The sequence below is a fragment of the Lagopus muta genome, chromosome 2 (assembly GCF_023343835.1).
Source record: "Lagopus muta isolate bLagMut1 chromosome 2, bLagMut1 primary, whole genome shotgun sequence".
NCBI lineage: Eukaryota > Metazoa > Chordata > Aves > Galliformes > Phasianidae > Lagopus > Lagopus muta.
In genome coordinates this window covers 52,870,500-52,895,504 of record NC_064434.1, presented here as the reverse complement: position 1 = coordinate 52,895,504, position 25,005 = coordinate 52,870,500, and the positions used below count along the sequence as shown (strand labels likewise).

Here is a 25,005-nt window from a genome sequence, read left to right as displayed (position 1 = left end):
TTTGCAGCATTATTAAATGTGATCCTTTCCAGAAACCCTCGCTAGCTTTAGCTTGCAGTAAAGTAACTTGTAATGAGCTGGTGGCCATTCTGCTTGCTGACATGGAACAGAGCTTAATTTCCCCAAAAAAGCTGCAGCCACTGGCACAGAATAGCATTCACCTGTCATTTGCACCTGTAGTATTCATGTTTCATAGAATCACAGAATCATAGAATGGTTTGGGTTGAAAGGGACCTTTAAGATCATCTAGTTCCATCCCACTGTTATAGGCAGGGACACCTCCATCTAGACCAGGTTGGTCAAAGCCCCATCCAGCCTGGGCTTGAATGCTTCCAGAGACGATGCATTCACAACCTTGCTGGGCAACTTGATGCAGTACCTCACCACCCTCACAGTGAAGAATTTCTTCCTGATATCAAGTCTAAATCTATGCTCTTCCATTTTAAAACCCCTTGTCCTCTCACTACCTGCCCTTATAAAAAGTCTTCCCAGCTTTTCTGTAGGGCCCCTTCAGTTACTGGAAGGCTGCTCTAAGGTCTCCTGAGAGCCTTCTCCTCTCCAGGCTGAAGGCTGAAATTAAAATTCCATATTACAGACATGAAAGCAGCTCTTCAAACTCATGGATAGTAAATGCTGTATGATTCATTTTCAAGCAGGAAGCTGACAGATTTTTTTTTTTCTAAACATGTAAGTAGTATTTTCTTGCTCTATGTTTATAATTGCTTGTTATTTGATACGTTTTGGATTTTGATTTTGAACTGAATGCCTAAGAAGTGTGGAAGTAGGACTAAAATCAGTAAAGTAGAATAAAATCTTTGTATTTCTGAAACATTTTCTTTTTGCTTTTTTTTCATTTTAGCTTTGCAAACAGTAAACTGATCAACTCTAAAGAGTGTGCTGATGCACGATAACTTTCTTTTTAAAGAATGAAACAGTCTTAATTTGTTGCTGTCACAGAAACCATAGTCACTAACAGCTTATCTGTGAGATATCAGAAAAACCTTCATGATTTTCAAAGAGTAGATAGCCATAGATAGGGTTTTCAATCAGCAGGTAGAGTTTTATATTAATTTTAGTAGTGATGGTCAAACGAGATGGCTAGAGATGACTGCAGAATTTCCTTCCTTCAGCTCATGCAGTGTGAAAGGAAGGCAGGGCTGTAACATATCTGTCCGTGGTAACATCTGTCTGCAGTAATGGCAAATTGATGTTTCAAACCAAAGTGTAAAACCTTTGCTATTGGAGGGGTTGCAGTTATGAAACAGTGCAGTGATAATCAGGTTTGCAGGCACTTTCCTATGGCGTAAGGAGAATCAGGTGAGAAAAGAGACAAAAGTGCCCTTTTACCATCTTCTTTCTTTCAACTCCTATTAAAGTTTCACTACAGAGAAAAGCAGGCTGGAGGATACAGAAAATCCCCTAAGGATTTTGTTTTCCATACAAAATTGTACCACTTCTAATCTCTTCACAGTCTCTGAGACTACAGTGATTGATAAGCCTTCCTTGATATCAGTCAGTGATGCTTAATGGGGCATGCAGCTGACCAAGTGAGCTGTGAAGCTCTCCCTAAGAGATTTCCAGCTGAGAAGAAATTCTTGTCAACCTCAAGCTACTATCTCATCTTGCAGATTAATTTCATTTGGACTGCTGTCATGCCACATTAGCTCTCTGAATATTTCTGATGGTAGAAAAATACAGATTTATTCTGTAAAAAATGACATGTGAGGATATGGATTTTCTGCTATTTGGTGACTCAAGTATGATCATTACGTAAAAAAGATAATTTCCCCAAATGGCCTAATTGGCAGCCTTAAACCACTAACTCAGGATCCTAATGCACAGTTTTCTTGTAAAGAAACAGTGGGTGATCTGATTGCCTCCAGCTATGGTATGGGAGAATTGGAAGGGCCACTTATCTCTCTCTTTATTTATCACTATTCCTCTATGGAAAATTACTGTCCGTCCGTCAGATCTCGTTGATGAACTGCTCATTTCCTGCTTGTTGTGCAAATTGCTCCCTGTGTAAACTGCACCTTAATTTGCTTCAGTTAAGATAATTTAGTTTAAATAATTTAAAAGCAGGCTTTGCTAAGCTACTCCACTTGGTGTAGTTATCAAACAAACTTCAGGTCTGAGGAGACCTCAGCTCCCAGCCCAGCAGTGGTCAGCATGGGTGGATTGGTCAGCATGGTGGAAGGGCTGTCAGGTTTTCCCTGGCTCTGACAGCATATGCATCTGTGTGTATCCATGACTGATTATTGGTGGAAGAGAAACCATTTTGTGCTCATGTTGCTGGCAGGCTCTGCATTGATTGGAAAGAAAGGAACAAACCAAAAGCTTCCTGAAATGCGAAGGAAATCAGCAGAAACCACACATACAGCAGATAGGGTAAGGAAGACACTGTACTCAGATGATCATTTACTCTGGTTTTGCACTTTAAGAAGACTCCAGTACTTATGAACAGACTTTTTTGCTGTTTGCCTTTCCATGCTATGCCCAGGGATAAAGCTTTTAGTTGTGTCTCACTCTTTGCTGTGTAATGTTTTCCTTTAATGCAAATATCATCATTTTCCAAACATAGTGTTTCGTCAATTTTTTGTTGTTGTTGTTGCTTTTTTTTTTTTTTTTTTTTTTTTTTTTTTTTTTGGAACGCTACCTCCCTCTGTTATAGCACATTTCTACCAATGAAACTATTTTTATTCCAGTCCAAAAGCACTGGTGCAACAGGGCAACTGGAAAAAAAAATACAGAGTAAGCAACATTTCCCTCACTAAGTTTTTTTTTTTTTTTTAAATGTCTTTCGGGTTCTTCCTTCAGTCTAAAGTGCCAAAAAGGGTTTGTTCAAGGGCAGAGCTCATCTTAGTGTCAGGTCCTAGTTTGCAGATCTTCAGTTTCTGTATTTTACATCTTTAAAAAAGCTAGAGACATTTTCTTGGTTCGTTGGTATATCTTATAGTGCCACATCTCTGATCTCAGACTCATAGCTGTACTTTACTATTTGCTTTTATTTTAGATTTTTCCTTTTCAAGTATCTTTCTGAAGACCTTTATCATTATGAGTCCTAAGACTCAGAATACACTACACAGACAAGATCTTTGCTCTGCAACAATAACTGCAGGGGAGTTCAGATCTTACATTAAAGGCAATTTTTCACACATCTGTTTTCTGTCTCTAAAAGATGAATTAATCTGTGAGACTTTTCATGAGTTTCCCAATTGCTTGTTCTTCTTTTCAACTCCACCTGTAACTGTCCACTTCACCATGGCTACTCCAGGTTTACACATCAAGCTGAAGTGAAGTCAATATGAGCTGGTCTTCAACATATAATGACAAAATACTGAAAAATCAGAACCTGCCTATTAGAGCATGGTCACCCAGAGTCAGAAAATACTATCAATTTTAAGCCTTTAGCCTTCAGGGAATGTCCCAGACCACCCAGAAGTGCAGCATCTACTCAGTATGAATAGAAAAACCTCTCACTTTTTGTTGTATTTATGCCAATAGCCTTATATGTTGACAGCTCTTGGACACGTCCGTCCTCCTCAGAAGGTTAACCTCAACTGGTTTTACAAAACAGGCTCAACTGATAGAAAATTTCTGAGAAAAAGAAGGGAGAAATGTTGGGTAATGAGGCTGAGCATGAGAGAGACAGGAAAGGCAAGTTGTAGTCCCTGCTGTGGTGAAGAGGTACTTATATAGAGTTAGCTTCATAAGGAAATACTTAGAGTTCAAATTAATTATGGACAGTACACTAATAGTAAAAAATGCCTACTGAAAACAAAATTGTCATGCCTCAGTTGTGCTGTGATGCTGAAGTGTCAGCAATAATAGTCAGGTGCCTTATGCTGGGGACTCAGCTCAGAAGTGTGCTGCCCAAATCTGCTGGGCTCCTTGTGTCAACCTTTTCTTTGTGTTTCCAGGTGTATTCAACTCCTGAAAATGAAGGGAGTGTTGCTGCATGATCAGAGCATGCGGCTCTCTTCTGAATCCAGTGTGGAGATTCTAGGAAGGATCCCTGCTTGGTCTAAAAATCCCATGGCTTTGAGATTAATAGGAGAGCAGAGCTTCCCAGCAAAACCATAAATTCTGTGGATCTGTAGTCTGCAAGGCTAGTTCCCACCTCACAGCAAGAATGAAGTATTGAAAAAGCAAGGGGGGTGAGGTGGAAAGAAACGCCTTCTGAGATCTCTTCCAAAGGAAACCTACAAGTGTTGCAAAATGATGGTGTTATGTCATGATATATTTGTTTTCAGCTTCAGGATTGTTATATCCATTTAGGACTGATCTCTCCAAAAAATCTAATTAGGCAGAAGAAGGATTTGAATCTGATCCTGTAATGTAGCTAAAAGTTTCTACCTACATCTTACAGAGCAAAAGGAGAATAGCACTGACTCCATCATCCTGGTGCTGTCATATAATTGCAGAGGTAGTTGCTTGGTTGTGCATCCTGAGGGAAATTGAAACCTCCCACTTTTGCAAAAATAGTACTGACTCTATACTCTTCATGACAATATTTTTCCTTTACTAGCTAAAATGATGTTCTGTGCTCTGTTTCCTGAGGGCTAGGAACTAAATGGCAAGGTATTTAAAAAACAGATGCTACAAATTACATCCTAAATCCTCCTAGGAAACCAATTCCTATGTCCTGGTTCTCAATTTTAAAAATGAGATAACTGCTCCCTCTTATCTTGCACGAATATTGCAGAAATGCATTTGGGTCTATGAAGCACTTAGATATCACAGTGGGGGGAACTGCAAAAAAGCTACAGAGAGTATACTAATTCTGACTTCAGAAGAGGTTGGAGTGTGGTAGATGACATTTGATGAGCTGTATGCTGAAAAGCAAAAAGAAAACAGTGTATTAAATAGCTGCCAGCTGAATGGGAAACTTGTGTTGAATGACAGGGAAGCTAAAAAAAAAAGGTAATATATCATAACGTGTGTCGTAGTTTACATGAAAACAGTGAATTAATTAAACTTCTGCAGGCTTCCCCTAAATGTCAAATGCTTACTCTTTTAAATTCTAATTTTTTATTTTTTATTTTTTATTTTTTTGGAGGAGGGAGGTATATGCAGTGTTTGTCTTTGAAAATAAACTATATTTCCCTGGAGAGATTGTCCTAGCCTGATCCCAAGATAATTTCTTTACACAAAGGTAAACATGAATGATGCCCTGTTGAGAGAAGGAGTGACTTCCCTCATTCTCTTTCTCTTTTTATGTGCCACCTTTCTCCAGGGTGACAGGTGGATGTGTCCTTGCTAGAGCTCTCTGGTTCACACTCTGCTGGGCTGGATCACCAGGCTCCTGTGTCACCTACTTCTGACATCAGCCCATAAATCACCATGTGTGCACCCCATAGCCTGGGGACACCAGCAGCTTTTTGAGGCAGATCAGAGCAGCGTCGTCCAGGTGGAGATGTTGCTCATTTACTTACAGACACAGAGCAGGCAGAAAATTGATAAGCACATATCTGGTTATCTGCATTCTGTTCATCCTTCACAGAGCTCAGATGTCCAACTGTTTCAGGCGCATTCAATGAAGTCCCAATTTGCTCTTCAGAGCCTCTATCTGCATGTCAAATTTTTTTTTTGTTCATCCCCTCTGATCCTAAGCTGGCAGTCTCAGAGCAGAAACCAGCAAGTATAGTGAACTGTCACACCAAACTTAGTGATTTCTTCAATTTTGGGCAGACGTGGTAAGGTACAGCAAACACAGGTCTTATCATCTTCCCACAGTTCATTATCATCTCGAGTTCTTTTGCTTTGTAAGCTTTACCATTTTGCATTATCAAACCCAGGCATTGGCCTTTGATAACTATAATTAAGACTTTGAAGAGGTTAATGTTGTTTCCTTTTGAAATAGTCTTACTGACATGGGAGGACTTAAGAGATGGCTCCTGTTCCATCAGGCAGCATTAGGAACAGTGCTGGCTAACTGAACTGGGAAACCAATGGAAAAGAGAAGCTCTTTTAGAGCAAAAGCAGAAGCAAGAAAAAATTTTCTGTGCTCCTCTTGCATGCACACTGACCTTTGGTTTGCCTTTGGAAAGAAGAAGCTTGGAAACATATAATTAACTCGTCTTTCTATGAATTTTATTTCCAAGCTGTGACAGCAAACAGAAAAACAGTGATAATCTGCTATCTGTAGCAGACACTTCTAAGCAGCTTGAAACACACTGGAACACTGGAACACAGCTTTCAGAAGCAACATCAGAAAGCCCTCCAAACCATTTATGTCTGTTTTGTAGATATAAATTCAGGATCTTTGCAGATCCTGAAGCAGTAGCCATAAGATGATGGTTATGGAGTTCCTGTGTTTGGCGTAAGTATCACAGCTTTCTTCCATGGCAAAAAAGGGACAGCTCAATTTTGGATTTGAAGAAGACATGCTATGCATTAAAACTGACAGAAAACTGGTAATGAAATATGTACAGCTTGCAGCCTCCTCTTACTAAACCAGCACCATACTTCTTACTTGCTAGCATGGCATGATGTTATGACAAGTTTAGCTGGCTTTTCAGCACCCAACATATTATGGTCAGAGCATGGAGATAGAGGGCCACTTGTCCATGGATCAGGCATGATCATCAGTGAGTTTACAGCATTAGTACGTATAAATCAGTGAGCGTCAATGAAAAGAGGTACTTCAACATCATTATATTTTAAAATATCTCACAGTGTTAAATACTTACTTACGTATTAAGACAGAATACATAAGAAGACAGATACCTTTAACTTCAAAGCTTCAGTAACTTTCTAAACCAGTGCCTCTTACTTTTGCTACCCTTCCATTCTTCTAACTTCAGATATTTCCTCTTCCTCTCTTTATTCAGTCATAGCATTTCAAGAATTCTGCAGCAGGAAAATATTTTTGACTGTGAGACTCATCCAAATTCATTTTTTTGTTCTCCTTTCAGGATAGCGGCATATAGCACTCTTCAAGATCAACTCATTCAAAGGAGGCTTTGATTTTAATTTTTAACATTAAAAATGCTCCAAACAAGCCTACAGGTATGGGGTGATGTTTTCCTCACAGTTATGTTCCAAGAATTAGCAGAGAGTTAATAAAGCTTTAAGCAAGCATATCTAATGATCTTTAACAACAGGTGGTAAAGCTCACTTACACAGTTTACCCACTGCTGGCTGCAAATGAGGGTCCTTCAAGAGAACCAGCTACAGAATGGCTTACTTCTTTTAATAATACCAACCTCTGTTTCTATGGAAACAGCACATCATGTTTGCTACTTGCAAGACATGTGTTTAGCCCCTTTTTAAAATAAACTGTGTACTCTTTACATTGTTTTTAAAACTGAAAACCATTGCACTTTGAACACACCAAATTATTAATTCCTCTCTTTCTCCTCTAAATAAAAAAGGCATTCGCTGTATGGTCCATAATAGCTAATTACTGTGAGACGTAATGACATTTTTGTAGGTTACTGCTCCTGAGAATGTTTATCTGACTACCGTGTGCTAGAAATTTTGGAACCGTGGCAAAAAATGAACACTATCAAGTTAGAAACGGTAACTACTTGGCTTCATTAAGCACATCCTTTCCTGCTAGACTTTCTATGCATCTGAATTTGGTGATTCTCAGCACCACACTTTGAAAGTGCTTGCTCATCATATTGCTAGCTACTTAAAATTGCTAAAAGCCCATTTGTCAAATGCCTAATGTGTCACATATGTATGCACGTGCTTACCTGTGCTTGTACTGGACCATCAGTTTTTCAGACTGAATCAACACTGAAATTAATGAGGCTTTCCTCCCAAATTGCTGATGTGAAACAGAACTGGGTAATTATATTGCAAATGAAATCAGATGTTAAAAGCTGCAACTTGTCTGTGACATTGATGGGTGTTTAAATCATACTGAAATAATTTTAAAATCTGATTAGTTTACCACAGAGGCTGTTTTTATAGCTTCCCATATCTTGAGCAGTGAAAATAGACCAGTCTGTTTCAAACTGTGATGGAATGAAGATTTACAGAGCTTGGACAGTCAAAAGGATGGCATTATAGGGTTGTCAGAGTAACAGGCCTTGGGAATCTGCACTGTTTATGTTTAAAGGGAGAAGTCAGCTGGAGGCAGACATCTGAGGCATGGTGGATTGATTTGTAGCTTAAAAGCAGATTGTGTTTGGGAGAGAAGAATGGAATTCTGGCTCACATCTGACTTTCAGATGATATAACAAAAAGACATTTCCTTGAAAAAGGAAAAAAAAAGAGTATTCATACAGCCCCACTTTTACAGCAGCATGTTCAAATATCTGGTGAAACACAGCCCCACCTTTGCAGTAGGTAATTAAGGGAAAAGGTTGGTGTCAGGATGGGAAACAAAGCCTATAAGCCAGTAAAAATTAAAAATAAAAATAAAAAAGGAACTGTTTAAGGTTTAAAGAAAGATTCATCAATCACAATTCATACATCACTTCATATGGCATTTGAATACCACTTTTTGGAAGTATGGAAGAGATTTTATTCCACGTTTCTCACACAGCAAACTGCACTCATTGACTGGGGCTTTCTTCAATGCTCATGAGGCAAGTACAAAAGTATAATTTGCATAGTGAATTTTTAAAAATCAGCACAGTATTGAAGAGAGCTTGGGGTGGGAGAAAAAAATTCTCAAAAGCTGAAAAGCATTGTAAGGATTAAATGAAGGATTTATAATCTCTATAAATTAATTCTCTTGATTCATGTTACAAATGCGGCTGATAGAAACCTAAATCTTCTGGGAAATGAAAGTTTTACTGTGTTAGGAAGCTTCTGATTCTTCAGTTTCTCTGCTACTTCTCAGAATTATTCCTTGTAATTCATTACTGCAGTGGAACCCCTTAGCCAATTAGTGAAGACCTGCAATTTCCCATCTATTCCTATTGTGCTAAATTGTACTTTGTTATTACTGTAGCATTTTCAATTCTCTGTAGATCAATATGTTGCACTGTCATTTAAAGGAGAACATTTACTCTGGAGTTGAAAAGGTTTGCTACAAGAAACACAGTAATTTTCTTCTGAAGTAAGTTGTCTTTCCTCCTGCCTTGTTCTGTGCTATTTTCCTGTATATTTCTGTTGCAATGAAAATTTTTAATGTAAGCTTTTAAAGACAAACAGGATGCTTTTCTATTACAGCTGAAACTGTTGATTAAATGGATAGAAATATCAGAAATATTTTTCAGTAGCTGATTCAGTAGCTGCCTCATAGCTACTTCAACTCTCTGTACCACATAATCTAAGCTACTTCTAGAACCACTGAGTCTATAATAATCGAGTCTTTGCACTTCTCAGTTTCTAATTTATATTTGAATAAAAACATCTTATGGAATCGTTGGGGCATTTTTATGTAATTCTGTATTGGTGGATATGGATAATCATCTCACTTTTTTATTTGCCCTGCTATTTTTCTACCATTTTATCAACTTTTTGGTTATAGAGTGAGAAGGGTTTTGTAATTTGTTCTTGTACAGTTTATCTTCTATAGATTCTCTATCAAACAGATGACTGCAACAGGCAGAGGCAACACTTCTGTGTTCAGTGAGCAAAGCCACTGTTCTCCTCATGCAGGAGAACACCCGTGCCAACCCAAAGACCTCTGATGCCTGTTTCTGCTGCTCCTCTCCACAACAATTCTCCTGTGGGTGGCACATCGCACATCACATTGGCAATGCATCCCTCTGACAGAGTAGATTATATATTGTCTTTTCTAGCATGGCTGTGATAGCATAAATTTTGTGCCCAAACTGCTGTTTAGTGAGCTGATGGTTTCTCTCAAGGAGCACTCTCCTTCCTTCTCTTTCCTCTCAACAACTGTTCAAAAAGTCAGGATCTGTTGAAGAAGAAAAAAATACTTTTCACTCATTACTCAAAAATATTTCTCACTCAGTAGGAATTGCCACACCAAAATACTTGCCTTTTTTTTTCCTAGCTGTTGGAAAATGTAAGCCCCTGTATGAGCTTTCTCAATGAATAGAAGAGGAAGTGCAGTTTTCTAAATGCCATGGAGAATTGTTTCAGGATATAATTGTTAAATTACATTTCCAATTTGATGAACCTCAGCCAAATTTGGAAAGATGTTATGAAAGGTCTCATACACACCTGAAAATATTATCTGAAGTGTACTAAAGCTACCATTATACAGTACAGGATTGTACTACAGTTTTGTCAGTCTTTTCTTTAAGATAAATACAGAAGATATTGCCAGTAACTACAAGTTTGTGCTTAAATCCATCTTGTCTATCCATTCCACTTCTTCAGTATTTCTAACATGTTTAATGACAGTATTTCTTGCTCAATCTCATGACATTTATAGTAGCGTCAGAATTTTTTTCTCTTTGTATTGGAAATCCTCTTTATTTTCTTAAAACTCTACAGCATGTATGATGTGATATCACAACACTTAGTTATACTCAGACTTTTTTTTTATGCTACCTTTGCACAGATTCAAGTGGGATGAAAGGAGGACATATGGAAATGTCATTTGTGCCAATCCATAAGATTTACAGTTTTTGGCTGATACACTGTAGTCCCAGAGACATACCAGCTGAAACATAAACCAATAAGATAACCAGCTGAATTTTGATATATTTACCTTATGTTTAGTTTCTTTCATATTTTTCTGTTTTAAAATCTGTACTTTGTTAAAAATCTGTAAACTCTGAATCTAAATCCATAGGCAAAAAAAAAAAAAAAATTTAAAAATTACAATATGTTATTTTGCTTTATATTCAAGCAGATATACATTATACTTGTTCTCTGACTTGTCTGGTTTCTCTTTTTCAAATCTGTTTCCAAGCTGACATGATATTAAAATTTATTTTGTTTTCCAACTAGCCTGTGCAAAAACCCTTTTTAAAGTGCAGTCTCTCTAGTTTGCCATGTCTGCCTGAACTGTTTCTTTAAGGAGAAAGAAGTAAAACAAACCATTCGGATTTTCTTTCAATCTGTGTCACAAATGTCAGCAAGCAGATCTTTGTTGCTTCTCTGATTATTATTCTTTCAGCAGCATTAATCTTCCCTTCTTGGTTTATGTGGGAAGAATAAGGGAAAAACAGAGGAATATTTTGTTGTCACCCACATATCACAGATTTGCCAGAAATCTGCATTTTGACATTGATTCTATGCACATTACTTTATTAGTAGGATAAACAATCGCTGTGATCTCCAGCTGCAAGGATATGTTGGTAGTTAGCCCACTCAGACAGTTTTTCCAGAGACCAGTAGAGCTCAGAAGTAATGGCAGGCTGGCTATGCATCTGGAAGGTGCACACAGTATTGTTTTGCAGAGTTGACTTTGCTTCTCCTTCTACCTTTCCAAATCACTACTTTTACAGGGAGGATTTCAACCTTGTAACCTGAACTGTGTAATTTCAAAACAGTGGATTTGTTTCAGAGTAGATTTCCTGTGGGAATATGAAGCTGGAATAGATGTCCTCATTCATCAAGTCCAATCCTCTGCTCTGTCTGCAGTTCCAGGCAGTCACATCATGTTTTCTTTTAATAATTCTTTAAGTGCCATCTTAATGTTAGACATTTTATATGTTAGGAGACTGTCAAAGAATAGTTCTTAGGTTAAAATGCAGTAATTTCTTGTTCTAACAAACTAAGACAAAAATATATGCATCTGAAAATGTTTCTTCATAATTCTAATAGAGTGTTAGCTAGATGGTCTTCCTGACTTAAAACCAAAATGTTGCTTCTGCCTTAGGCCATGTCACTCCCATTCATTGCTCTTTTTCTCCTGGCCTTTGGCCTGCTGTCCCACTTTTCTAATCAGTCTTTTACCTCTTTCCTGCAGACTCTCTCCGTTTTTCTAGAGATTCTTCCTTGAGATTACTTAAAGAATTTCTATAAATGTTTCTCCTCTTTCATGTGACTCATGTTTCAAAGTAGGCAGTTTTGGGAATTTTTGCATAAGGAAACTATAAATATAAATTATAAACTATAAACTATAAATGATAAACTATAAATATAAACTATAAACTATAAACTATAAACTATACCTGCTTTCAAATTGAGAATTTGAAGCACCTTCACTAAGTTGGGTTTTATTACCAGTTGGCTTTGCCTCTATTCCACCTTCATGATTGCTTCCAGGATTTTAATTCTGTAGGAAAGGTTAAGTGTTTGAGCTCATCAGGACATAGGCCTGAAAACATTAAGTATGAGGTGGAATTAAATGCCTGACATAAGTACATTGCAACCTATATTAGCAAAAAGAAAACTAGACAGTAGACAGAGATTTAGCTAGATTTGTATTCACTTCATCTTCATGGTTCAGTTTTTATGTTTCAGAGAATTTTTATTCCAGGAAAGGGAGTAAGGATGACACAAAAGTCTACCCCTGACTACACGCAGTTGCTTAAAACAGCAGAAATATTCTCTGGATTAGAGTCGCAGCTGTTGAGGAAGTATCTGAAAATACTGTAAAACATGCAAATTCAAAATACATCAAATTCAAATCTAACCCAACTTCTGAAATGCTCATGCTATCAATCTCACAGTGCATGGTCTAGCAGTACAGAAGTCCAGCACTTAGGCAGCTTTTCACCACCTCCACTTATAGTCTCTTTCTGCTAACTACAGCAGCAGCTACTATGCCTGAAACAAAGTTGGAGCTACATTCCTGTAACTAAAGAAAACGACTGAAAATATTTTCATGCCTTCAACTAAGCTGTGAAAAGACTGGGCTGAATAGTAGATGAATGAATACTGGGGAGGTGTCATGGTTTCATCTGTAACAGAGTTCTTTAGTGTTTGGAATGATGGTATGTTTTGGCTTTAGGAGAAAAACAATGTTGATACTGTTGTTGCTGAGCAGAGCTGTTCAGAGCCAAGGACATTTTTATTGTATCCATCTCTTCCATTAAATGGAATGGAAATCTGGGAAATACAAGAGAGACCACATAACCCAAAACTCTGATACAATCAACTGTGTTGTCTTGCTATTTTTAGTATGTCTGGAAGTACGTGGTCTTCCCCATTGCAATAGCAAACAGAGACAGCAGACACCTCTGCACATAGTGAGTATCACCATAAGAAGAGAGGAGTTCACACTGCTACAAGAAAATGGATTTCTCTAGCAAATGCACAAACCATCATTTGGCTTGGCTTGCCAGTATCTTCTTGTGATGAAACTATAAAGAGAGAGAAGCTTGTGTCAGTACAAGAAGCTGTTCCCTGATATTCTAGCAGCAGTTGTTTTGGAAAATTTATTTGAAACAGTCTGAGAAAATGTGAAACAAAGAGCTGCAAATGTTTCAAAGCAAAACAGAAGGATGAAAGTTGATACTTCAATCAGGAAAATAAGTTTCACTCTATGCGGCAGCATTTATTGCTGTATGCTTAGAAGTAAGTATAGAAGTCCATCATTTTGTCTGTAAACATAATGGAAAAGTAATTTTTACATATCTTTTTCAAATAACAAATGACAGCAAACTTTTTTTTTTTTTAAATAATATCTAGATGTCTTTTCCAACCCATTTTGCAGAATAACTGATACTTCTTCAATCTTTTATTTTAAATGACTATTTTCTCAGTGTGATCACAAAACATTCACTCTGAGAGGAGAAGGGAACACAGTTTCATTCAGAGTGAAAGGAAAAATTCAAAACTGAAGTTGTGAATTTATTAACAAGTACAGAATGTACTGGGGAGCAGACAAAACCCCATAAGCACAAAATCACTTTCTATGTGCAATCAAAAATCTCAAAATCACTGTTTTTATCAAGAAAAAAACAGCAATTACTCATTTTGACCTTGGGAATTTGCACATCATCATCTTTTCCTTTTTTGCTTGCATATATTCTTTTCAGAGGGTTAGGTTAGAGTACTATTTACACCTACATTTATACTCAAAATGCCACTAAAACATACAGGATGTTTAAAGGAAGGATGAAAGTCTTGCAGTTAGCACTCTTCATTGTACCAAGATATGACTGTTTGATGGTCATCTAGAGACAGGACTCCAATCACAAAGAGAAGAGGTGCAGGGGCATAAGATTAACTGGGGAAACTCCAGTAATCATGGCTTTACATGTGTTCTGTAGGCCCTGCCCGACATACATACCCTAATGTGATATGGGAACGATTGCTGAGGAAAAATGGCAATCAACAGGAGGATGTCACATCTGTGAGAATAATTCAGCCTGCCTGAAGCTGAATTGCTAAAGGATGCAGCTAAAAAGAGGACCAGTGGAGTACATAAATTTTCTCCAGGGCTGGTCTTGAATTACACACTGTAGTTTGGATCCTCCTCACCTGGGGTACTGCTTTAATTTCGCCATAAGCCACTGAAGACTGGGTCAGTTTCAGTTCATGGGAAAGAGGCCATAGTAGATATTTATGAAGTCAAAAGAACTGGTGGACTTTTTGCATCAGTCACTTCCTGTATATTCAGTCTTGATGGAGGTGTCAAGGAGAAAGTGGTTCTAGGAGTGCTTCCTCACTGCTGCAGGCAGTGGACTAAAGCCATATTGGACACATCTCTAGTCTGCTTCTGTCTGTTTCCAGTGCCTTTGTTGGACCTACTCAGAGGTCATGGGCACTGAATCTGTCTCCAAGTCTTCTACGTAATTGTTTATCACTCACCATACCTGTCCCTTGTGTGTTTAGTACAAAAGTAATACGTAAATACTTCAAAAGAATACCTGGGAAAGGCACTTCAGAGGGCAATACTTGCACTGTAGTTGTGTTCTCTTACTGTTGACCTTACATTTTTTCAGATGTGATTCCCCAGGATATTAGCTAGTGTACGCACCATGATATCATAGAATAATTCAGGCTGGAAATGATCTCTGTGGGTATATCTGTTGTGTCTTCATTGAGAAAAAAATACAGGTTGACATTTGCAAATGTCACAAGAGCAATTGGAATGTTTGTTTTCATTTCTTCTACATATGGGAAGAGGTTTCAGCAGAACAAACTGTTTCTCAGAAATCATACTTTGGGTCAATAGACGAGAGTACACGCTTAGTAAGACCATCTCATTCATTCCTGAGACTACAAGGCCAAATGTTATTCTCAGTTACACTACATTTAAGGAGCCATATTTGGAATGAGAATTTAGTTTTCATACCTTCATACTTCTTAAAAATTGGCTAAAAATACATACAATGTGCAGTAAAACAAGCTAGAAATAGTTCATCCTTTACAAGTAGCTCTTTGCCTTTCTGCTGTGAATTCTTCCATAGAAATAGCATTGAGATTCACAGTATTTACACTTCAGAACTTGAAATATCCAATTTAGTTCAAGGCAAAGTCAATGCCAGGAGGTCTGGGGAAGGTGTTACCCTTTGGGCTTTTTAGCCCTCAGAATGTATGCTCTCCTAGCCGTTGTAGGGGATACAGAAGGAGATTCATTCTCAAAGACATATCTCCACAACAGCCTGGTTAGCTTGTTCACTTCTTGCTGTGTCCAGAGAAGGTCTGTGTAATGTCTGCTGAAAACTGAGGGTGTGTACTCATGAGCTTTGCAGAGTGCATGCACTGTCAGTAGGCTTGTAATATGAGGCACAGAGTTTTGCATCACACAAGTGATGATGATGATGATGTGCAATGGATCTTCACACTTACCTTCTCCATAAAGAAGTGTAATGAGAAGCAGTCCCTTGCTATTTGACTGACTGCATAAATTCTTATTAGAGAAAAATAGAAAGTAGAAGCAATATCACATTGGAAAATATGGTTTCAGCACAATATCCAATCTACTTTGCATGCGGCTGTTGTTCAAATGAGAAAAAACGAGTGTCATGAGCCAGCTGGACACATCATTTGCCCATCTGTTCTGTATTTATTTATTTTTTCAACATTTGATTTACTGTTTAGTGTTTATTTCTCATATTTGGTACTCTGTAGAGAACTACAAAAAAAAATAATCAATGCCTTTATCCCTCCCAGCCACCCTGTAGTTTCCACAGCCAAACATGGTTGTGAAGGCAAGCATGTGTTTTGTTACCAAGCAGACTAAGGCACCAAGCCTATAGCACTCTCAATAGCCGCATATTTTCCAGATATCTTCAGGCATAACATACTCCATGATGGAATAATGTCTAATTTACTTGGGAGGTTTCTCCTTTCCTTTCGAAGAATAAATCATAGAATCATCATTGAGTCATTTGAGTTGAAAGGGACCCTTAAAGGCCATCTAGTCCAACTCCCCTGCAGTGAACAGGGAAGCCTACAGCTAGATCAGGGTGCTCAGAACGCAGTCCAGCCTGACACTGTCTCTAGGGATGAGTGCTTCACTACTCTCTCATCATAAGAATAGGTTTTTCTTATTTTCAATTGTAGCAGATAATGCTATGTCATGACCTGAAACAGTGATTGAACACCTGGGGAGAAGGAAGGGCCAACCCAGAGGAGCTCAGCTGTATAAAATGCACCTGAGTGAGTGAAAGTGGAGGATTTGGGTTCCACACCTTTCCACACCTCATTTAAGGGTTGGCAGTGGAGGTGAAGGTATTTTGCTGGAGATCTCTGTGTACCTGAGGTCTTCTAAAGGTAAGCTGTTTTTCTTCCTTTATTTTTGCATCAATGGCTGCTGTATTTACAGGAAAAATAGTGTAGTTATTCTTAGAGGAAAAACTGGAGGGAAATGTACCCTTATGCTGAGCGTTCCTCCTAGGATGTACTTTTCAGTTCTGATTTCAGTCTGTCATTATGTCTCCAGGAATTGTCAAGGCTGACAGTATGCTTTGGAAATCAATTTCACAGATGCAGTCTTACTTAATTAGTTTAGTGTGTGTGGTTGTGGTTTTTTTTTTTTTTTTTTTTTTTTTTTTTTTTTTTTTTTTTACAAGGCAGTTTCCTCACATTCATTAATGTTTATGTTGAGGCACTGCTGCCTGAGGGGCACAAGAAAAGAGGATTGTGAGAAGACATGAGTTAACAAGTGTTTGTGTCTGCAATAGGCATTAAAAAGTATGAGATCTCTGAGCAACCACATTTCTTGGCTATGATGAGATATCAGGTTTTGCTTGGCATGTAAGAAGTTGAGGACGTTAGGTTGAGCTCAGTGGAGTCATGTTCCCTGCAACCAGAGAGGTGCATTCTACCTGATGTAGGATTCAGCTTTTTGCTTCTTAATTTATTTGTCACAAGTGTGTATGATTTAAAGAAGTTTGGCTTTTTTTCTCTGCCTGATGTGCATGATGAAAGTTACAAGATATAGCCAAGGATCTGTTTGGAAAGAGAAAAAGCTCTGTGACTGATACTGTGCTAATCCTAGGATTATGCTAACTTATGTATGTATAAGGTCCAAGAGTTAATAACTTTACACTTAATCAGTAGAAATCACTTTTGCAATTAAATTTACTTGTAATGGTATCTTGCTTTATAATATTGATTTTTTTTTTTTAATTATTTTTTTTTTCTTTACAGCTTGTTGGATTGATTGCTATATTGCACTAGAATGAATACAGCGCTTTATGTATGATTACTGTTATTAAAGTTGAAATTGACTTAAAATACTTACCACCTGCCTTGGTTACTACAGGTAACTAAGAGAAAGTAGAAATTGTTTAGAGGAAGCAATTTTAATTTTTAATTACATCTCTAAAGTTCTTGTCTGTCTTCATGACCCTTGCCACAAACTCAAGTGTAACTGATTGGATTTAATGCAAAATGTTAGTTCGTTGTTGTCTCTGAGTTAATATCCAACACCGGTGTATGGGATCAAAGAAGAAAAGTAAAACTCTGAAAATAAATTGCTTAAATAGAAAAGGCAAGAATAAGAAAAGTGCTTCCAAGCAAACCTGAGCCAATGCCTTCCTCACCAAATTTCCCTCATGGACTAGCCTAGTTAAGGCAAATGTTGCACATATGAAAAGTGCATATCAGCACTGATATGCAGTGCTGATGAATCGACACAGCTCACCCCAAGCTCAGTGAATGACTGTAAATTGGATTTAATGTACCTGGTGATAATTAAATCTCTGACAGACACTTAGCTCACGTGAGAGGTATGAATGTCAGTGCAGGGAGAAACACGATCAGATGTTATTCCATACAACGTTCTTCATATTATTAAGGAGAGGAGGGTTCTACTGTGAGTTTTACTCTAATGTATTCATTGAAATATACAGACACACCCCCAAAAGAATGGAAACAGTGGTTAGAGGGAGTAAAATGACAGCACCACTGTAATAAAAATTCCTGATTTATTATTACCTTTTAAAAAAAGCCAGACAAAACTCTGCTTATATTACTGAGTTTTATTTTTTTTGTTGCTAATTTAGTAACAGTCATCTTCCTCATGCTGTTCCCAGAAGCTTTATTTACTTATGTGTAGAAGCAGAAGCTATGTCTAAAGTATGCAACATCTGCAAGTCAGGCTGTCTCTATGCGCAAATGGGGTGAGGGGAAAAACGGGCTTGGCAAGTCTGTTTTTGGAGGGAGCCAAGCCCATATCTCATTCAGAAGGTGAGGGTGCCATGTCCCTTAGATGAGAATAGATGAGTTGTGTGTTGGCTGAGAACTCAGTTTTTATCTTACATGGCTCTTCTGCTTCCTTTCCTGTCTGCCAAGAACTATTAGCCACATACATGCACAAACAAACCAAGAATAGTTAGATGTGTCTTTAAAAAGCCTGCCTTTGAATTGCTGCTTAAAAAAGCTCATTTATACAGCCAACAGAATGCTTCAGCCAGTCAGTTACACTCCATATGTTTTTGTAAAATAAGCTTTAAATACTCCCTTCTGTCCCCAGTCAGACCTCCCATACCATGGTGAAGGACAACTGGTTGCAGTTTCTTGACCTTGGATTCTACTTTGATTTTATTTAGGCAGTACCAGAAATGTCATTTTCCATCTTGTCACTGGGCTTTTTTATTTATGTGGAAGTCGCTGAAAGAAAGCAGGGGAACACTGATCAATTGCAGGACACAAGAGTGATACAGCAGGAACTGGTTGGAGGTTTGATTAGGCTCATTAGCCAACAGAATCTCACTAATTAATACCGAGTAGTGGTATCAATTATTTAATTAGCAGTCTCCAATGCATTTCAGCTGTTGGATTTTGTATTGTAGTTATTTTGACAAAGGAATGTGGCTTTTCTTTCTTAGTTCTTTGAAACAGAACTAAGAAAAAAAACCTAAGTTTGGTGCAAGGTTCCAGAATAGCAATTCCAGGGAATCAACTTTTCTAATTATTGAGAGCACTGCACTGCAAACTTTCCTGATTGCCATGACAATGTGTCTCACACTACTGTGGAGAAGCCCAGCACTAGGTGCTGAGTGGGTGTTTCATGCTCCTTGCTTATTATACCTCAGCCTCTGCTTGGAGTTTTGTAAAAGCTCCCAATTAGTGCCAATTGTGATGATGGCTTTGAACCTGTGGATGCTTTATCTCCAGGAAATGGTGTGAGATCCCACTGCAGCTCTGAAACAAAAATTCCTCAGTGGGAAAACAAATCTGAGGGTTCAACAGTAGCATCTCAGAACATGATTTACATTAGATGTGTGCACTGTAGTAAAATGCTTCAGATGTCAGGAATATAAAAAATATAATTTGAATAAAGAAATGAGAAATAATAATACCAGTACATATTCTGCTCTTTAAGATAAAAGTAGCAATTATCTTGCAGAAATCAGAGGGGAGCATTTATAGGGATTGGTTTATTAGTGACAAGCTGCAAATGTGAGATAACTTTACATAAAGCTACTGCTATCATAAGGTATTACTTAAATTATTTGTCTGCATTCTAAAAATCATTTGTACCAGATATACTTGAATTTTAGTGCATATTGGTATCTGCTATTATGAAAATAATTTTCCAGAAATAATATTGAAAGAACTCTTTGCATTTCAAAGAGGCCTTGGACGTATTACTTGGGTTACTTCTGAAATTAAGGCATGTGAGTGATGAGTGCTTCTGCAAAAGATGAATAAATTGAGGTCACTGCAATTTTGTCTCCATCAAAAGCCATTATACATGTTGGAAAATGTAACAATAAGAAGGGACTGGGAATCTTCAAGGAATGTACAAAGCTTCAGTCAGAAGCTTTCGTCTCAGCATCATTAGCAAATTCTTCCTCTACAAATTGAATAGAAGGAAAGCAAACTCCTGCATGCATGCTAATCCATATTAGCATGCAGAAAACAGAAGTGTCAGCAGTGGATATATAGACAAGGGAAAGTCTGGATGATTTGTAAGCATCCCCCAGTGTGTGGAGGGACCATATCAGAACAGATAGAATTAAGTTTACTGCTGATACTCAATTTAAGAGGTCTTGACGTTCTTCTGAGGCTTCAGACCTGTAAGCGTGGACTAGGAGGAGGTATTTGTGGCAGACCAGGAGGGCATTTCATTTTATTAGAACAGATCCATCAGTAGCACATACTATTAGTAAATACCTGGCCAGAGGTCCTGAGAAAGGCAGCAGGTGGGCTCAGCTACACAAGTTCAAGAGGTAACGTTTCCAAAGCAAGCTTTCTCGGAAAAAAAAAAAAAATGCATCTCCATACATCCTTCTTGCCTGCTGTATACAGAAGCTTCATAACAAAATTATTTTTGTGAAGTACAAATTTCACCCACCTGATTGTTTACATGTTGATATGTGTAGTCATCACTGATGTTTAGGCAAAAGGACTCTCTCTTCCCACTTGACTGTATTTCTTCAAAGCAGAAGGCCCTGTTTGTTGAACCACTATGAACATCAGCTGCAGAAATAAACAAGGAGAAGTGAAAACCTTTTTTGTCCTCATTAACTTCTTGTAACAGGAACTGTACTGGAAAGAGGATAGTTTAAAAGAATGATGTTGTTTCATGTTCACACCACATTCTTACTGTATGTCATACAACTAGACAAAACAGTAACAGCAGAAGGGAAAGACAAGCAGACACTACTTATGGAATAGCTATAGGGTGAAGGGATAATTCACTCTATAGCTGTCTTATCAATGTTAGAACACTGTCTTATTAGTGTTCAGGTTTTTAATTTTAATTCAGCATTTGTTGGATTCTGGCTTCTATTTTTTAATCCCTCACCTGCTATTCTGAGAAACAAAAGTTAGATTGTCTTTACTTTAGAAAAACTAATCGCATAAAAAACTTCTACTCTTCTGGGATGATCAGTTTTTAGCACAAAAACAGCTTTACGTTTCAGTCTGTCCCTGATCTAAAGACAACATTTGTCTGTTGGGCATGGAAAAATTCAGTTCTTTGCAAATATTGTACCAACTTCTTTGGATCAAACCAGCTACTGAGCAGAATTTGTTCATCCTATTTTTCCTCTGCGTATAGGTTATACAGTGGGGCAATTATGTCACACGGTAGGAATCCTGACTTCTGTTTATGCTAGGTATGCTAGATGTTCATCTCATCCTTCCCATGGTGATTTGATCTGGTTGTTTATGCTCTTGTCTCTACTTAATTACTTCATTGGCCTTATCTGAAGAGTTATCTTCAGATAAGTGTGAACAAACAAAGCTGCTGTTTGTCATCTGCTGTGAATTTTGATGGAATAGAGTAAAATGCAGGAGATCTGGAAGAGGTTGGGAGCTGGCATCAATGCTATGGCTTAGTTTACCTCTACTAGTTAGTAGACAAAGCAGCTCTATCTGAGGTGCTCTGAATTGCCCTTTCATGGACATACCAGAGATTTCTACACTAATGCTGAACCTTGTCTGTATAGCTTTTGAAGATATGACTCACAGATACCTCTCCCTCTCTATTTGTTGAACAATTTGGCCACCAAAGTTATGACTATAAATTCTGCCATCTGGGTACTTCAGTACTGACGTACTTCAGCGTTGCTGGACTTAAGACTAAATCTTAAGACTAAAGCTTCTACTTAATACTCAGTTACGTATATTTTAAGGGAAAATTTTGTAGTCATTTTTTATATGAAGTTTTAGTCAAAGTTCACTGAAGATAAAGAAGGGCTCATGAACTTTGAGAGCTTTGGGTCAGGCTGTTAGAGGACAGCAAAGGATAGAAACTCTCTCATGCTGTGACAAATGTCAAAGACTGCCTTTGTTTTTAGGATATTTTTGGCATAATAAAGTTATCAAGATCATCCTGAGAATTAATTTGCCCCTTTTCTAAAACCAGGCAGTCTACTATATGTAAATTACATTTTCTGAGCCTGCAATGGCTTTCAAACCCTATTATAAATTAGCCACTGTTAATAATAATAATAATAATATAATGAAAATCTTTCTTTACTATTCCTTATAATTTTCACAGAAAAGTCCTTGAACAAATCTTTAAATCTTTATCTATATTTTTATCAAGCTGTGTGATGTCTATGAGGAAATAATTATCAGAGGAGTCCTAAGGCAACACTTCAGAAACTTTTTATCTTCACTTGCCAGTGGCTCATTATGTTATAACATGTCTGGGGAAAAAAAGAAAATCTTCCCACACCAAGCAACATTTCATGTCAGGTTTATATAATTTTCTGTACGATGCTCTCTCTACATACGGTCATCTGTCTGGAGACTATCACAGAGAGCTTTACAGGGAGTGCTTAACTATACTGAATCAAGGTAGGGGAAGATAGATTTTGTTTTGATGAATCTCCTTTTGCTTTCTTAACTCTGCCATATGCTCAGTGCAAGAAAATATGGTACTCTCTCATTGCAGTTGTTCAAAGCAGAATTTTTAGGTTACCTGACTTTAAAGAATTTATAGATTGAATTCAAACATATTTTTTCTCAATTTTGAAACAAATGTACACCCACATGTGAGAAAGTATATCCCACAGCAAGACACATTTATAGAAAAGACGGCTATACATGTTGTGCTGCAACAATATCAGCAGAAATGGGCAAAGAAGAGTTCACACGTTTTGCCTGAGTCAAATTGCCTGATGGGACAGTATGGAAGTTTGTAGCACTTGCTAAAACCATCCTTTGCTTCATGTCAAAGAAAGTAACCTTATGCAGCAAGAATGTCTCTAGCAAGTTGTGACACTGTTACTGAGGAACAAAAAAAATCATAAGGCTTTTGCATCTGTTCTCATCCTGAAAACAAAAACTAATAATTGCTTGTGGCAATAGTACTTAAAATAGAAAATTAAATATTAGCTCAGGATAAATTGGGCCTGCAGTGGTACAGCTATGCTTGTAGAAAGCAGCTTAGATTACAACCTTGCTCCATAAGGTTTCAGGTTTTGGCAGGCAATTGTATGTGCACTTCTCAGATTTTAAAGGCATTGCACCTGTTGTCTGTGGGAGTGAAAAATAAGTGTTTTACATCACTTGGCTACCTGGGAGAGGCTTCGTGTTCTGAAGTTAGCTGTGCTTGTGTGGCCATATCACTTTAAAAAGGGAAAATATAATGAGAATTACGTTGGGCATTTTCGGAAAAGAGAATAGTTAGGACAAACCAGTGTGAGTTATGAGGACAGTTAACTTAGTAGATGGTGTAACACAGCCTGCAGCACTTCTATCTCAGTGTTTGCAAAACATCTCTATTAATAAGGAAAAATAATGCTTTCTGTTTACAAGTAGTGTAAATAAAATATGTATTATCTTGCAAAGAAAAATGTCCTGGTTAAGATTTTGCAAAATTCTGATCAGAGATTGCTTTTAGTGTGATTCTGGTTATATCTGAAAGATTAGGTATTTTCAGTTTGTTCAATTAATTACATGAGGGACATGATTAACTAGGAATCCCACAGTTTCTTCCCTGAATGTGCCATTGGCTCCGAAAGGTTTCATCTCATTAAAAAGTGTGTAAGATAGGACACCATTGTTATATTACAAGATTTTGCACTCATTATTTATAGATATTTTTTTTTTCCAGTAGGCAAGAAGGGGAAGAAGTCATTGCTGCCATACTGTCCCATGAGAGACAGGGCATGGTCAGACATAAGTAATGCAACAGATTGTTTGGATTGCAAGGAATTCACTTTTTAATCTGTTATGTGCCTGCAGATAGTGATATGTTTGCCCATTCTTTCCAAGTACATCGGTGTTTTATTATTTTTGATGTTACTGCAGTCTTGGTAAATTCCCATTCAGGACTAGAGCCTAGCTATGTCAGATCTATAAAAATGCACAGAGCAATGATGATCCCTCACTGAAACAACTTCTGACCCCAAATTCTATAACAATTTATTCATAGTTACCTGGAATTATTCAACTTCTGAGGTCGTGTGTGTCAATGTACATCAAGAAGAAGTGCTAAGATGATGCTTTTGGAAGATCTATCAGTAGCAGTCTTGCTCACATAAGTGCTAGTAAGTATTGAAGACCAGATATACCTTGTCATATTGCTCATTAGTGAGAGTCTTTAATTCAGACTGGGTTAATGGCAGAAATTTCTTAGTGTTGGCTTATACTTAACAGTTGTATGTCTTTATTTCAGTAGAATAGTTCTTTACTGAACTCCATCATTAATTTTCATCATTCTTTCACTGATTTTACTCTGCTTACAGGAAAAGCCCTCTTCAATGTTAGAACAGTATTAGAACTACAGTGTTGATTCATAAGTTTTGTTTAGAAGTAAAACTGACTTGCAATTGTCCCCTGAAAAGTAAATTTTGCACGTTATTCCCAGAATAAACAGCAGCATTTTATGTTCAACACAAAAAGAAAATGTTTTCCTTTATGTTCCTTTTCAGCAAATATGAATGTTCATATTCATATATGGTGTTACGTGCAGGAGGTCAGCACCTGTCACTTTCAGTTGGAATATTTGCATATCTGAAGACATTATTGTTAAAAAAAAATTATTTTCCCAATTACCCATGAAATGACGGAGCAGATTTGATCCTGACAACCACTTCTGACTAACTGCCAGTGTAATTACAAAGATCAGATTGAAGCTTTTCTCTTCTAAAATGGAATGTCTTCAGTACCAAGTCCTAATAATTACATAGAGGTAGTGTCTTAGTATAAAATTGGATGGAGTGTCTGATATGATGTTATGTTTTTGTTCTTGAAGAAAAGCAATGTAGGTTACACACCGATGGTTATAGTTTCTGCTTAGCAGTGTTGTGCAGAGCTATTCATCTCACTGTATTTTGCATCTCAGAGGGCTAGCTGAGCACCAGTTATTGA

The 25,005-nt window shown here is 37.5% G+C and overlaps 1 long non-coding RNA gene across 1 annotated transcript in view; it reads left to right on the top strand.

The window, feature by feature from the left end:
- Positions 1–17,397: 17,397 nt before the first annotated feature.
- LOC125690126 (uncharacterized) overlaps positions 17,398–25,005 on the top strand; it is a 32,549-nt gene continuing 24,941 nt past the window's right edge. The window contains exons 1-2 of the long non-coding RNA XR_007375527.1: positions 17,398–17,491; positions 24,068–24,182. This is a non-coding gene — a long non-coding RNA (uncharacterized LOC125690126). The remainder of the gene's footprint in view (positions 17,492–24,067; positions 24,183–25,005) is intronic.